This window comes from Falco cherrug, chromosome 7 (genome assembly GCF_023634085.1).
Source record: "Falco cherrug isolate bFalChe1 chromosome 7, bFalChe1.pri, whole genome shotgun sequence".
NCBI lineage: Eukaryota > Metazoa > Chordata > Aves > Falconiformes > Falconidae > Falco > Falco cherrug.
This window is the reverse complement of record NC_073703.1, coordinates 56,389,070-56,401,329: the sequence shown is the minus strand read 5'-3', so window position 1 is coordinate 56,401,329 and position 12,260 is coordinate 56,389,070.

The window sequence follows — 12,260 nt, the reverse complement described above, 5'->3', positions numbered from 1 at the left end:
CCCCTGAAACATTCCTTGAAGAACATTATTCCTGCATCTTATATTTTCCTTTTCAATAACATTTGTGGTCTCCTTAGACATTTTCTAATCTTAATTTGTAAATGCCTTCATTACATTACAAATTAAGTTTCAGAACATCATAGCCTGTAAATTTAGTGACAATACTAAATAAAACACTGAAAAAATGTTAGCCATCACAAATGTATAACTGGATTCTGACACTGACAGTAACATTTGTTCTCCACACTATATCTGGGAAGTTAATTTCCCATGGTTACACAAGTCCTAGTAGGATTTCTCTCTCTAATAATATTTCAGGAATCTGAAAGTATCTAATATATCCAAATATATACTAGACCCTTGGGTACTCTTCTAGTAGGATCTGTTTAACAGCTCTTCCAGAAGTGAAGCAGTGTTTGAAACTCTCTCCAAAAGACAAAGGTAGGTATATTCTGTTTTTTAAAGCATAGCATAGTGATAATACAATGCTTTTCAAAAACATAACAAAAAGATGTACAACTTCTTGGCTTTAGAAGACAAAAAGTAGGTATCCCTCTGAACTAGAATACATTTGCAGGAAAACAAAAGCATACTCTTTTAAAAGTGCCTCAGTATTAATATGTACTAATGCATGATCCATTGTAAAGAAAAACACACAACACACTTCTGAGTTGTCTGCAAGTAGGGTAAAGAGCAATACACTTTCTCTCTTCCTGCAAAGAAAAACAGAGCAGAATCTTCAAGTGCAAGTTAATCAATTTTTATAATTCCAGTAAGAATCTAACTTGGTAAAACACCTAAAAGATTTACAGTTACAAAGAAGTTTTTCAAGTAATAAATAATAACAAAAGTAGGAATAAAATATTATACCACTGTATCAGTAACACAATGTACACTGAAGGTCAGATAACTTGAAAGCTTAAGTATCAAGTTTAAAAGCCCTACCAGGTAGCTTTTGGATCATTGGCTTTTTGGAGCAAATCCCATAGATGTCTTTGGACCAGTTCCCATGGGCTGTTAGAAAAAAGTCAGAGCCTCCACACTTAATCATATAGAACAATGGCACAGGTTTCATTTTTTCAGTTCACATTAATTCCACAGTGAAGGCACAAAAATGAAGAACTAACTAGCTGTTACTGGATGAATTGGTACTGAAATATACTAAAATGCACAATTACCCATTTTACTGTTGATTAAACCAAAAGGCTTTAAGGAAAGAAAGAAGTACACAGATATTTCTTCCATGGCTTACTTTTGTTTGTACCGATGCATGGCCAAAAAGTGTGACAGCAGGCAAAAAATTATATACTTTCTCTCCATCTCTCCTTCTCTCCACTAGTCAGAATAAGTTCCTTGTCATTCCCAAGCTGTCTCACTATTTAACAGTTCTGTAGCTTTGTATCAGTTTCAAGTAAGTTGAAAGTTTAACAACCCTTTGGATCATGTGACACCAAAATGTAGTTAATAAGAATTTGTTTTAGCATCAACACAATAACACAAGCTCTAAAAGACAGCTACATCTACACCCCAAAATTGTACTGGAATAACCCTCCACACTACTGACTTGTAAATCTTTTATTAAATGGAGCATAATATGCTGCTTGTCCTTAATGGACTAGAAAATACATTAATAGTATATACATTTCACAGTGCTGAAGTTAGAAAAAATAGCATTACTGTACTTAGTAATGGTGAATACTGTTTTACAAGCAGCACACAAATACATTACTTTGAAGCTGGTTTACAGAAACCCCTATCTGTTAAGATATGACTTGGCTGCAAATCCATTAATCTAAACTAGACTGCAGCATACCTGTGATGTCCTACAAGCACTAATTGATAAGATTTCCCAATTATAAACTTTACTTCATTTTTATGAATGCAGTAAATGAAGACGTGGAAGTGGACAAGATCTCATTTTGGATAAGACTCTAGTCCTTGTTAAAATGTTATTACTTCAGAGCTGGTTATGTATCATCATTGATATAACAATAACAGATGTCTTATTTGTGCATTCCTTTTCTGCCTGCCTTTCAGCTATGATTTTACAACTTGTAAAGGATTAGAAAAAATTGCTAAAGGATTTACAAGAGATTTCTGCAGTATTATTTAGAAGACAAGCATCGTATCATTTTTACAAATGTGTTAACTAACATAACTCTCATTGAAAGGACTATATTCTGTAGTCTCTGAAATTATTGATTTGGGACTAAATTTATCAGTAAAGATTACTACATGTGATAATGGTGACAGATAAACAGTAGAGCTAACCATGAGGATACTGCCTAAGAACACTTCCACTTGCAAATAAATGCACATAAGATACAGCATTATATTCTTCCAAGGTTTGTATGAATCCTGCTTTGATTAGTGAGTCTATAATTACTTTAAAATAGTAGGGATTGATTTAAAGCAGTTTCCTTTTAATTGTTTTGTCCTTCACTTCAATAAACAGGACGATTGTAATTACTACTTAGAACTTTCTTAACCAATGTTCTTTTCTGTGGCATTTCACTGTCAAGAGCAATGACTGGAATGAGATTAAACAATCAACCAAAAATATGCAAAAAAATTTGGATTTTCATTTATCTGGTAAAAAATGTGGCGCTTTTTTTCCCCAGTGTGCTAGCATTTTTCCCCTCATAGTTTTTTTCTGTTTGGAAATAAAAAACTCCATTAAACTAACCTGTACAGTTTCACCACTGTATATGGAAACTATGGACAAAAATAACTCAATTTTGCACATTTTTTCCCATAAAACCTTAAACTAATCTAAGTTTTGGCATGGAGGTTAATGTTAGGACTAGGGAAGGGTTAACTATTCAAAGGTATTCATAGAAAAGCCTTGTGGAATGTAAAAGACACATCATGCACACCTGTAAACTAACAGAATAAGTATTCTAATTAATTATCAGCCTGAAGTGTTGCTAGAACTACATAACAGTTCTTCAGTTCCCCAAATGAGCAGCCTGAAATACCTTAACAAAATGCTGAAGCTCTAGTATTTAAAAATTAGTCATGAATTATACAAATAAACATTCCAGGAATTTTAGCTTTTGCCACAAATACTCACCACTATCTTCACTGGAAATTTTGTTTCTCTGAGGGCTGCATAATCAAATTTTTAATCTATTACATTTTCAGTTGCAGTTTACAAAATCAAATTTCACCCAAATTCTTTGAGATGTTGTTCTCCAGTTATTTTTCACCAAAGTTATATAAACTCCATTCCCATTCACTGACATGTTTATGTCTATGCAGACAGGTACAGAAATCACACACCCACATTCTGATGTTGTCAGAGGAAGCCACATATCCAAGCTTGCTGGATAAACCCTGCAAAGCAAAAGAGAACACTGATTAACATATTACCACATTAACATAGCAATCTGGTTTCCAGACCAGAGCTGGACTGACACTGACCAGCTCAAAGTACAGAAAAAGCAGTTCACATCCACTTCTATCACTTTTTATAGATGTATACTTTAGATATGTCTATGTGTTGTAAATCAGTGTAGTGCAGTGTATGCCAAACATTTTTATTATTTTTTTTTTAGTCCTGGAAATCACTTATCTCACCTACAGCAATCAGCTATGTTGAAAAGTACAGAAGGCAGGTACAGCATTAATTATATCCATTCTAGTACCTAATGTATGACTGCTAACCCTGTGCCACACAGCAGGACTGTCTATAAGCTGCCCAGTATAAAGAAAGTTCAATCCAGTTTATTACAGAGAAGGTTTCTTAAAACTGTACTTAATTTTTTTCTAAAAATGAGTTAATTAAAGTTCCTACTGATGCAAATTCTGAATTTTACTTAGATGTGATAAATCAAAGATGTATAAGAAATTAATCCGTCCTGATCTGTAGAAATTAGGCCTAGGTAGTATACCAAACATAAACACTGGAAGAAAAATATAATGCTTAAAACCAGCTTAAAGATAAGGGCTGTCATGTATAGATAGTATGCAATACTTGACACGAAATGCAAGCATTCAGTTCACTGCCAGTATATACATCTTTCTCTGGCATCTCTACTAACAAGGAAAAAAAGACAAAAAAAACATTTCTGTGAGTCATTAGTTGCAATTATATGATGACCATATATAGCACTACTCACAACCCAGATCAAAACTAAAGTTGTTTAAAGGTTTGGAAAGACTTTATGAGGACATGCATAAAACCCTGGAAAGCTTTATTTTCCTCTATTATTATTTATTTATTTTCTGCAGGCAATGTGAAAATTGCCACTTTAAGTACACTCGTGTATATACAATAATTAGTTTCAAGGTAGAAAGAAATTAGTCTTTCCATGGTTGTTTTGCAACACCCAAACGATGTAAAATGTCCACAAGATACAGAAAAGATTTCTGTGCCACCATTGTATTTCTATAAAAGTTCCCAATGCATAGAAAACGTTAAGGTCAGTTGAGATTCCCTTACACATGAGATACTCTCTGATACTCTTCTAATCACATGACCTACCAGTCAGAATGCAAGCAAACTTCCTTGGCAAGTAATCACAGCCAAACTACCATGAAGTCTGTGTTTTCCTCCTTAAGCAATTGTATTGCCGGTTACCTCAGCACAGAAAAAGAAACATCTTATTTTGCCTCCATATATTTATGAAGGATGTCTAGAAAATTATGGGTTCACTAACTTGTTCCTGTACCAGTATCACTGACTACCCATAACTTGCAGGACTACAAAGCAATGAGTCTTGAAGTTGCAAAATATGAGATGAATGAAAATAATTCAAAAATTTAAGTTATTCTTAAATTATTGAATTCTTTTACAGTTGAACATAGTTGTACACGCAGCCAAAGAACCCGCCTGACATGAATTACTAAATAACACGTCCATCCAAGAGCATATCAGTGAAAAAAAAACAGGCTCTGCAACTCCCACCACCAGAAGTGTAGGACTGAAATGGAGTCTTTGGTGCTTTTACCAAGCATAAAGAGCTAGATCTAAAATACCGTCCTATTAGTTGTAAGGACTTGCTAACACTAAGTGGGTTTAAACAAAATGCACTTACCAGATTTTTACTAAAATCATCTCTCTTTCCTCATTCAAATTTCACAGAATCATAGAAATGTTTAGAACCTCATGAGTTCATCTAGTCCAACTTCCCGCTCCTCAAGCAGGTCACTTTGAGCTGGCTGTCCAGGATTGTGTCTGGTCAGCTTTTTAATATCTCCACAGAAGAAGATTCCACAACCTCTCTGGGCAACCTGTTCCAGTGTTTGATCATACTTATAGTAAAAAAAAGTCTTCTCATTTTTGGACAGAATTTCATGTCTTTTAATTTGTGCCCATTGCCCTCTGTCTCGTCAGTAGGCATTACTGAGAACAGTCTGGCTCCCTCTTGTTCATTCCCTCCCATTATGCATTTATACACATTGGTAAGATCCTTTCTTGAGCCGTCTCTTCTCTAGGCTTAAGAATCCCATGTGTCTCAGCGTCTTCTCAAATAAAGATACTCCAGCCCCTTAACCATCTTTGTACCCTGCTCCAGACTTGTTCTGGTGTGTATCTTTTTGTATCTGGGGGCCCAGAACTACAGACAGCACTCCAGCTGCAGCCTCACCAGCGCTGATTAGAGAGGAAAAATCACCTCCCTCAACCTGCTGACAATGCTCCTCCTTGTGCAGCCCAAGGTACCATCGGTCTTTTTTGCCATAAGGGCCCATTGCTGGCTCATAGTCAGCTTGTTGTCCACCAGGATCCCAACATCCTTCTTAGCAAAGCTGCTTTCAAGACTGCAGGACCCCAGCGTGCACCAGTGCCTGAGGTTAATCTTCCCACAACATAGGGCTCTGTTCTTCCCGTTGTTGAACTTGATGAGAAATTCAACTCCTTTAAATTACATTTAGTAATTCAGAGATAGAATAGGAAGGATCAGCTGGACCACTAGATTCCAACTTCTACAAAAGTTCAAGAAATTTTAAATAAGCAAATTTGTTTCCAGTTGGATTAACTTCAAAATTATATAGCAAGATAGCTTAAACATTCTTTCCTAGCATATGAATTATTGCAACGGTAGTCTGAAAGACACCTAAGCCCAAGTAAATATTCATAGTAAAATTCACAACATGTTTGGATTGGTTAACATGCATGGATCAACTCCCTTTAGTCACCGCTTGTACTGGTCACTAAGTGGAAACATCAGGGCAAGCAGAAACAAGAAAAGACAAGACACAGGAAACCTCATGATAACAGACACTCCTTCATCTCCTGTGATTCACGTACCAACATAAAACAAATAGGGCATTATCACTTCTATCTTGTAAGGTACTTTTACTAAGCAGATCTAGAAAAATGGAACAGATCACTCTACTACCACTTCTGTCTCCTTCAGCTGCCTCATCTAGCTTCACAGACACCAGGTGTTGCCTGGGATGCTTGTCTAGGGGTCTTTCTGATATTCTTCTTCTGACAGGTTGAATTTTTAATTTTATAGTCTTACCCCTGATTAATTAACTTCCTCCTATTGCCAAAGAGCATCTGCTAGTTACACAGGACAACATTGTGAGCACATTATTACAGAGAGAACTAAAAGCAACATTTTAAGCACCATTGTGGTGAAATCACGAGATGAGGTATTTATTAATATTTAACATATCAAATATTTTTTCCAAAATTTCTAAACAAATATTTAAAATAATATAAATGCCAAACAATAACTACACATGTAACTTGGACAAAAATTCAGTTGCTGAATGATATTACATGTTTTTGTTGGTACCTTGTTGAAGTTGATGCCCTTTTATTTTCACAAAAAATCCAGAGAGCTTTGTAACATCCATCTACATCTAAATGAAAATTTCATGCTATACTACTTACATATCTATTCTTAAATCCTTAATGAATATACTTCTTAACATATATTTCAGACTTGTAATGTTTTCTACTGTACAACAGTCAAAGTTCCTCACTCTGCTTTCTGGAAACCCTTGTACATAGCAGATTTAACACTGTCTACAAAAGAAAATGCTTAAAAAAGGTTTTTGAAGAACATCAGCAACACATTTAGTGTTTAGATCCTTGACAAACTTTATTTGTTTAACTTCTCAAAGAACACTTTAAGAGGTGACCTGAGCAGCAACACTGACTTTAAATTGATATATCTAGCACACAACTGACCAAAATCAGGAAATCAAGCTCTAGCAACACCAAGTGACAAAAATAAAGCTAAACAAGTTCAAATCGGGCTACTTAAAATTGACAGTGAAAGTAATTAACCACAAAAAATTCAGTAAGAGTCTGTATTTCCTGACAATTTTAAATCAAAATTTAAAGATCTGAGATCTTTTTGGTTACAATCTTGTTTTAAAAAGATGCCCTCTAATTCATTCACAGTGGCTGAATTATAAGCAGCAATTAATTAATGAATTACCTATAATATATGTTATGTAGGAAATCAGGCTAAATGGCCATAGCGGCTTTCCTTCTGGCCTCAAATCAGAAAGAACATATAGATGTCTTAGCATATTAGATTACATTTTAAGCTTGTTTTAAATGTGATTGCTTAAACAGAAAAAAGTTAGGCTTTATACATCTAACAAATACTATCAAATATATTGTTTCCAATATTAGAACACTAAATACGGAAACAGTAAACTCATTTTCAAAACTGATTTTTTTCTTAAATGGCATCATCTAGCAAGCTTTATTTATTGCTTTGAGCGGTCTCATCAACCTGCCATGAAAGACACTAAGTATACTAAAGCCACACAACATGGCAGTAGCCTACATTTTAACTTACCCTTAGGGACTACTTAACCTCTTGTTTTACTTTTTCCAGACCAAAGCAACAGTAAGGATAACCAAGAGATGATATATATGTCATAACTATGTAAAGGTCAACAAGGTTTAAACACGCTGGGTTCTACTCATAAATATTTGACTAATAGGAGCGTATTTTTCATCTTTAAACCCTAAGATTGGCACCTCAGTAGGCAGCAAATTATTCTGACTGAACATGTAAAACACATGGTCCTGAGTTGAATCTCTCCAGATATGTGCCTGAATGCCGATGTCAAATATCAAGAAGTAGCAATAATTCTTCTCTTACCATTCCTTGCATTATAAAGGTAACTGACTATATCAGTATGAATTGTACAATGTGTCCAATTCAGAACATGCTTACATCACCTTGACTCCAATTACATGATTTTGGATTCACCCTAGAGTACTTTAGAACCTGATCCTATACATCTCTTGTTACTAACCAAGTAGCAACTTCATTTAGTTTATAGAACAGAAAGGGCAAACTAGTTTGATTACAGGGGAATAGGTGACCTCATTCAGGACTGCCTAAGTTTAGGCAACCTACGTTTCCCCTTTGGAGATCTTTGAAGCAACTGGTTTTAGTGTTACCGTACAAATTTGCATAATGCAAATACACTTCAAACCTTTCCTCCCTGACAAAAACAAACAAACAAAAACAAACAAACAAAAAAGGCAGGCACTATTAATCTAGTAAAATATTTTTTCTTTTTATAATTGAAATTAAAATTGATTTGGTGTGCAAAGAAGTAATTAATGGCTACTACTTTTATATTTCACTTATTTAGTGGCTCAAATAATCCATCTGTATCATCATGTCTCTTGATTATTGAACTGAAAGACACCAGATCTGAACAAATAGCCACATGATTCCAGAGAGAATGTCATCATATCAACCATTAATATTTTCTTTAATCAAAGAGAGAGGGAGGTGGGGGGAGCCTAAACAATAATTTCATACACTTACATGTTTTCCAGGCTGTTGGATTAGACAGGGTTTTTTTCCCCCAAATTGGTATGGCTTGGGTTAGATTTAAAATCAGTTCCCAGAGGAGGCTGATAAATGGATTAAAGTGGAACATAAATTCCCTATGTCACCTAGTCCCTTAAACCTTGATGTCAGTTACATGCCTAATCATTCCATTATTATAAACGTCAAATATGTTTTACATGTGTTAAAAAGAGTGAATGGGTATCAGAAGAAATGGAAGACTCAGGAAATTGTAATGCTATTATGAATTTCCATGCAAAAATATTGAAAATATTAGTGTTCTCCCATTAGTCATTCAGATTCTTATTTTATTGTAATTTTCACACTGAATCCCTTCCTGTAAGAGAGAAACCAGTATATCCATTGCACTACATATACTTCGCTTTCCCTTGATGGCACTACTTCTATGAGCTAGCATAAAACACTGGTGCGTATAAAGGTGGAATACAAACTTGCAGTGTGCATTTTTTTCGGTAGTTGATTTGAGCAATTGTACACAGGAATCTTGCTTAGAAAATATGAGAATTTTTATTCTACTCAGCAAAATTAAATGTCTCAGCTGAAGTAGTTTGCACTGGATTTTAAGAAAGATGTTGCAAAGTATAGAGAGCAAAAAAATGACTTATGAGAAAGGAATGAAAGAACTGGATTGCATACACTACCAAACAAAACCAGGGGAAGCAGATCAGCATTACAATAATTCTGAAACAAGTAAATAAGCCAGTGATTTATCATTCTCCCCTTTCTTCAAAGTATACAGAGGAAAGTAAGTGATTTCATTTGCAATCTGCAGGCTTGGAATTAAACGTTAGGAACAAGCTTTCCATATCCAAGTGAAGTAAAATACTGGAACATGTTAGCAATGGAGACTATGAAAACCTCATTATGGAAGTCTACAATAACAAATTAGAAATATTTCAGTATGAGGCAGTGCAGTTATATTTGATACTATCAAATATCTGATCTGGTTGACTACACGATCTCTTGAGGTTAGCTGCATTCTACATTTCTATGATTCTGTGGTAACAGTTATTCAAAGAATATTACAGTTCTTTAATGGTGAAAATATTTTATATGTAATGAGAGGTGAGAATCCTTGGGCAATAAAGCATTAAGCATTTTAGAAGAGAAACAGTGAAAGAAACCTCAGCTGTTCAACATAACTCCCTAAGTATAAGGTGACAAGAGAAATTTCACTACTAGGGAAAAAAAACATTAGCCTTAACCTACTTCTATGTCCTTCCCCAAAGCTTATCTGATCTGAAATAACCCCAAGTTACCAAAAATTGTTATATGCTTAAGAGTTCCAGACTACACATAATAAGGTTCTAATTTTCAGGTTGGCTAATCATACCAAGCTCCCATTGAAGCCAAACAGCATTGGTGAGTCACTGCAAGCTATATAAGCAAACCTTTGCTGTGTTATTGAGTGAGTGGGAGTAAAAGGTGCTGGACAGAAAAAAGACTCAAACTACCACAACAGCACACAACTCTGAAGGTTCAAGTTTCTGTTGCCAGTTGTTAGGCACCGGAAAAATCAACAGGTCAGAGAGTTAACATTAATCTGTTATCTCTTTCACAATCCATGCTTAGGAAGAATTTGTTACCCTTTCAGAGATCTTGTTAGAAAGCAATAAAGCACAATACTGGAGCTAGTTCTAGAAGTATTTATTTACCTTTCCATTTGAAATACTTCTGGCTGCAAGAGAAGAGAAACAAACTATGTACCTATTAAGATACTATGTTTCCAACAAGTTACTAAAACCAGGCCATTCAGTAAGGCCTTGCTGTCTCAAAATAATGATTGGGAAATAAAATGCAAAGTTCCAAATGTTTCTAATTAGCAAAAATAAAAAATAAATACTGTAAACAATACAATCTATCACAAAGGTACTCTTTATTTCACTAGAATGGTTGTATTTTACATGGGTTGTTTGTTTTCATATATTTACACATTGCAACATTATTGTTACAATGTCAAAAGCTGAGAAACTTGGAAATTATACCACCCCTTTTGCTGTACAACCTTGATTCAGTCCCTCCGTTTATCTGCATTACAAACCAGTTCTTAATTTCTATTTTTTCCCTCCTTTGCCTTACTTGCATAGAAAATAATGCACTTCTGCAGTACTGTTTTCAACCTTTAAATTCAAAATTTGACCTCACTTATTCTTTACTGCATGCGTTGTCACACGTACTAAGAATAGTCTTACTAATTTCAATATATGTTCTCTAATGAAGTTCACTACCACAGTAGCTTATTGCATAAGCACTAGCATGAAGATATATATTAGCAAATGTATTTCCAAAACATCTTCTTCTCTGTCATGTACATATTTGTATATTTTTGCATGTGTGTACATTTTTTTTCTTTTTTCATACATATGTATGTGTACGAAAGAGATTAATATTGAACAATTTAGGCCAAAACTTTTCACTGATTTGGACTCTCCAGGGTAATACACCTAGGACCTGATTTTTCAGAGTACCACGCTCAGTACTGTGTATGTTCAGGGTACAACTTCCATTAAATTCAGTTCCATTGACAGTACTTAGCATTTAGTGCAATGATGCTCTCAAATGCAAATTCTTAGCAGAACATATGTAGGATAATCATATTGCTTAATGGTGGGCACCTAATTTAGATGTCTAATTTGTGAGGTTAATCCCCCAAGGCTCTGCTACCGTCAACAGAAAGAGGTAGCCCTGCTGTCTCTGACTATGCATCCCTACTTCCTCCCATGTGCTGGCACTAACATTTATAAGGCTGTTCAGTGAGTTGGAGTCACAAGTTGATTTAGCTGAAAAATATTTTTAGGGGTGTAAGGGGGGTTGCATGTTAAGTTTCCAGCAGGATCAGCTGATCTATCTGACCATGTATGCACACAATCAGCAGTAGCAGTAATACAAGTGCACAGGTATTACTCTGAAACTGGCCAGAGCAGATTGAGATGATCTCTTTAGCCAGCAGCTTATGGCACCTGTGTAATTAAATTAAACAGTTGGCACAGAATAACATGCATGTTGTGTTAAAAAAAGCCACATGGAAAGAAAATTCCATCAAATTATTTCTAAGCTTACATAAAAAGTCCAATAAAAGACGCAAGGAGAGAATCCATATTTCCTGGGCAGCAGTTAAATTATCTTTACACTTACATTTTCTTTCTATAGTTCCTGCTTCATTCACCCAGTATGTATTCCAAATTCTGCAACAAATGAGGCAGAGGTCCTATGGAAAACAATCTAATTCATCACACAACCACAGTGTTTTCTCTGTACAGTGAATGAATCTGAAATCCCTTGGGGAAAAAAGCAGTATGCAGTAGTTAATGATATTTTAATACATATAGACGAAGAGGGCAAATTAACTTTAAATAATTTAATTGGAAACCAGAAAGGTATTTTCATATAGGCTTTTGTATCTGACTACTAAGAGCTTAAAAGGCAAATCCAAACTCCAGAAATTTCATCATGTGG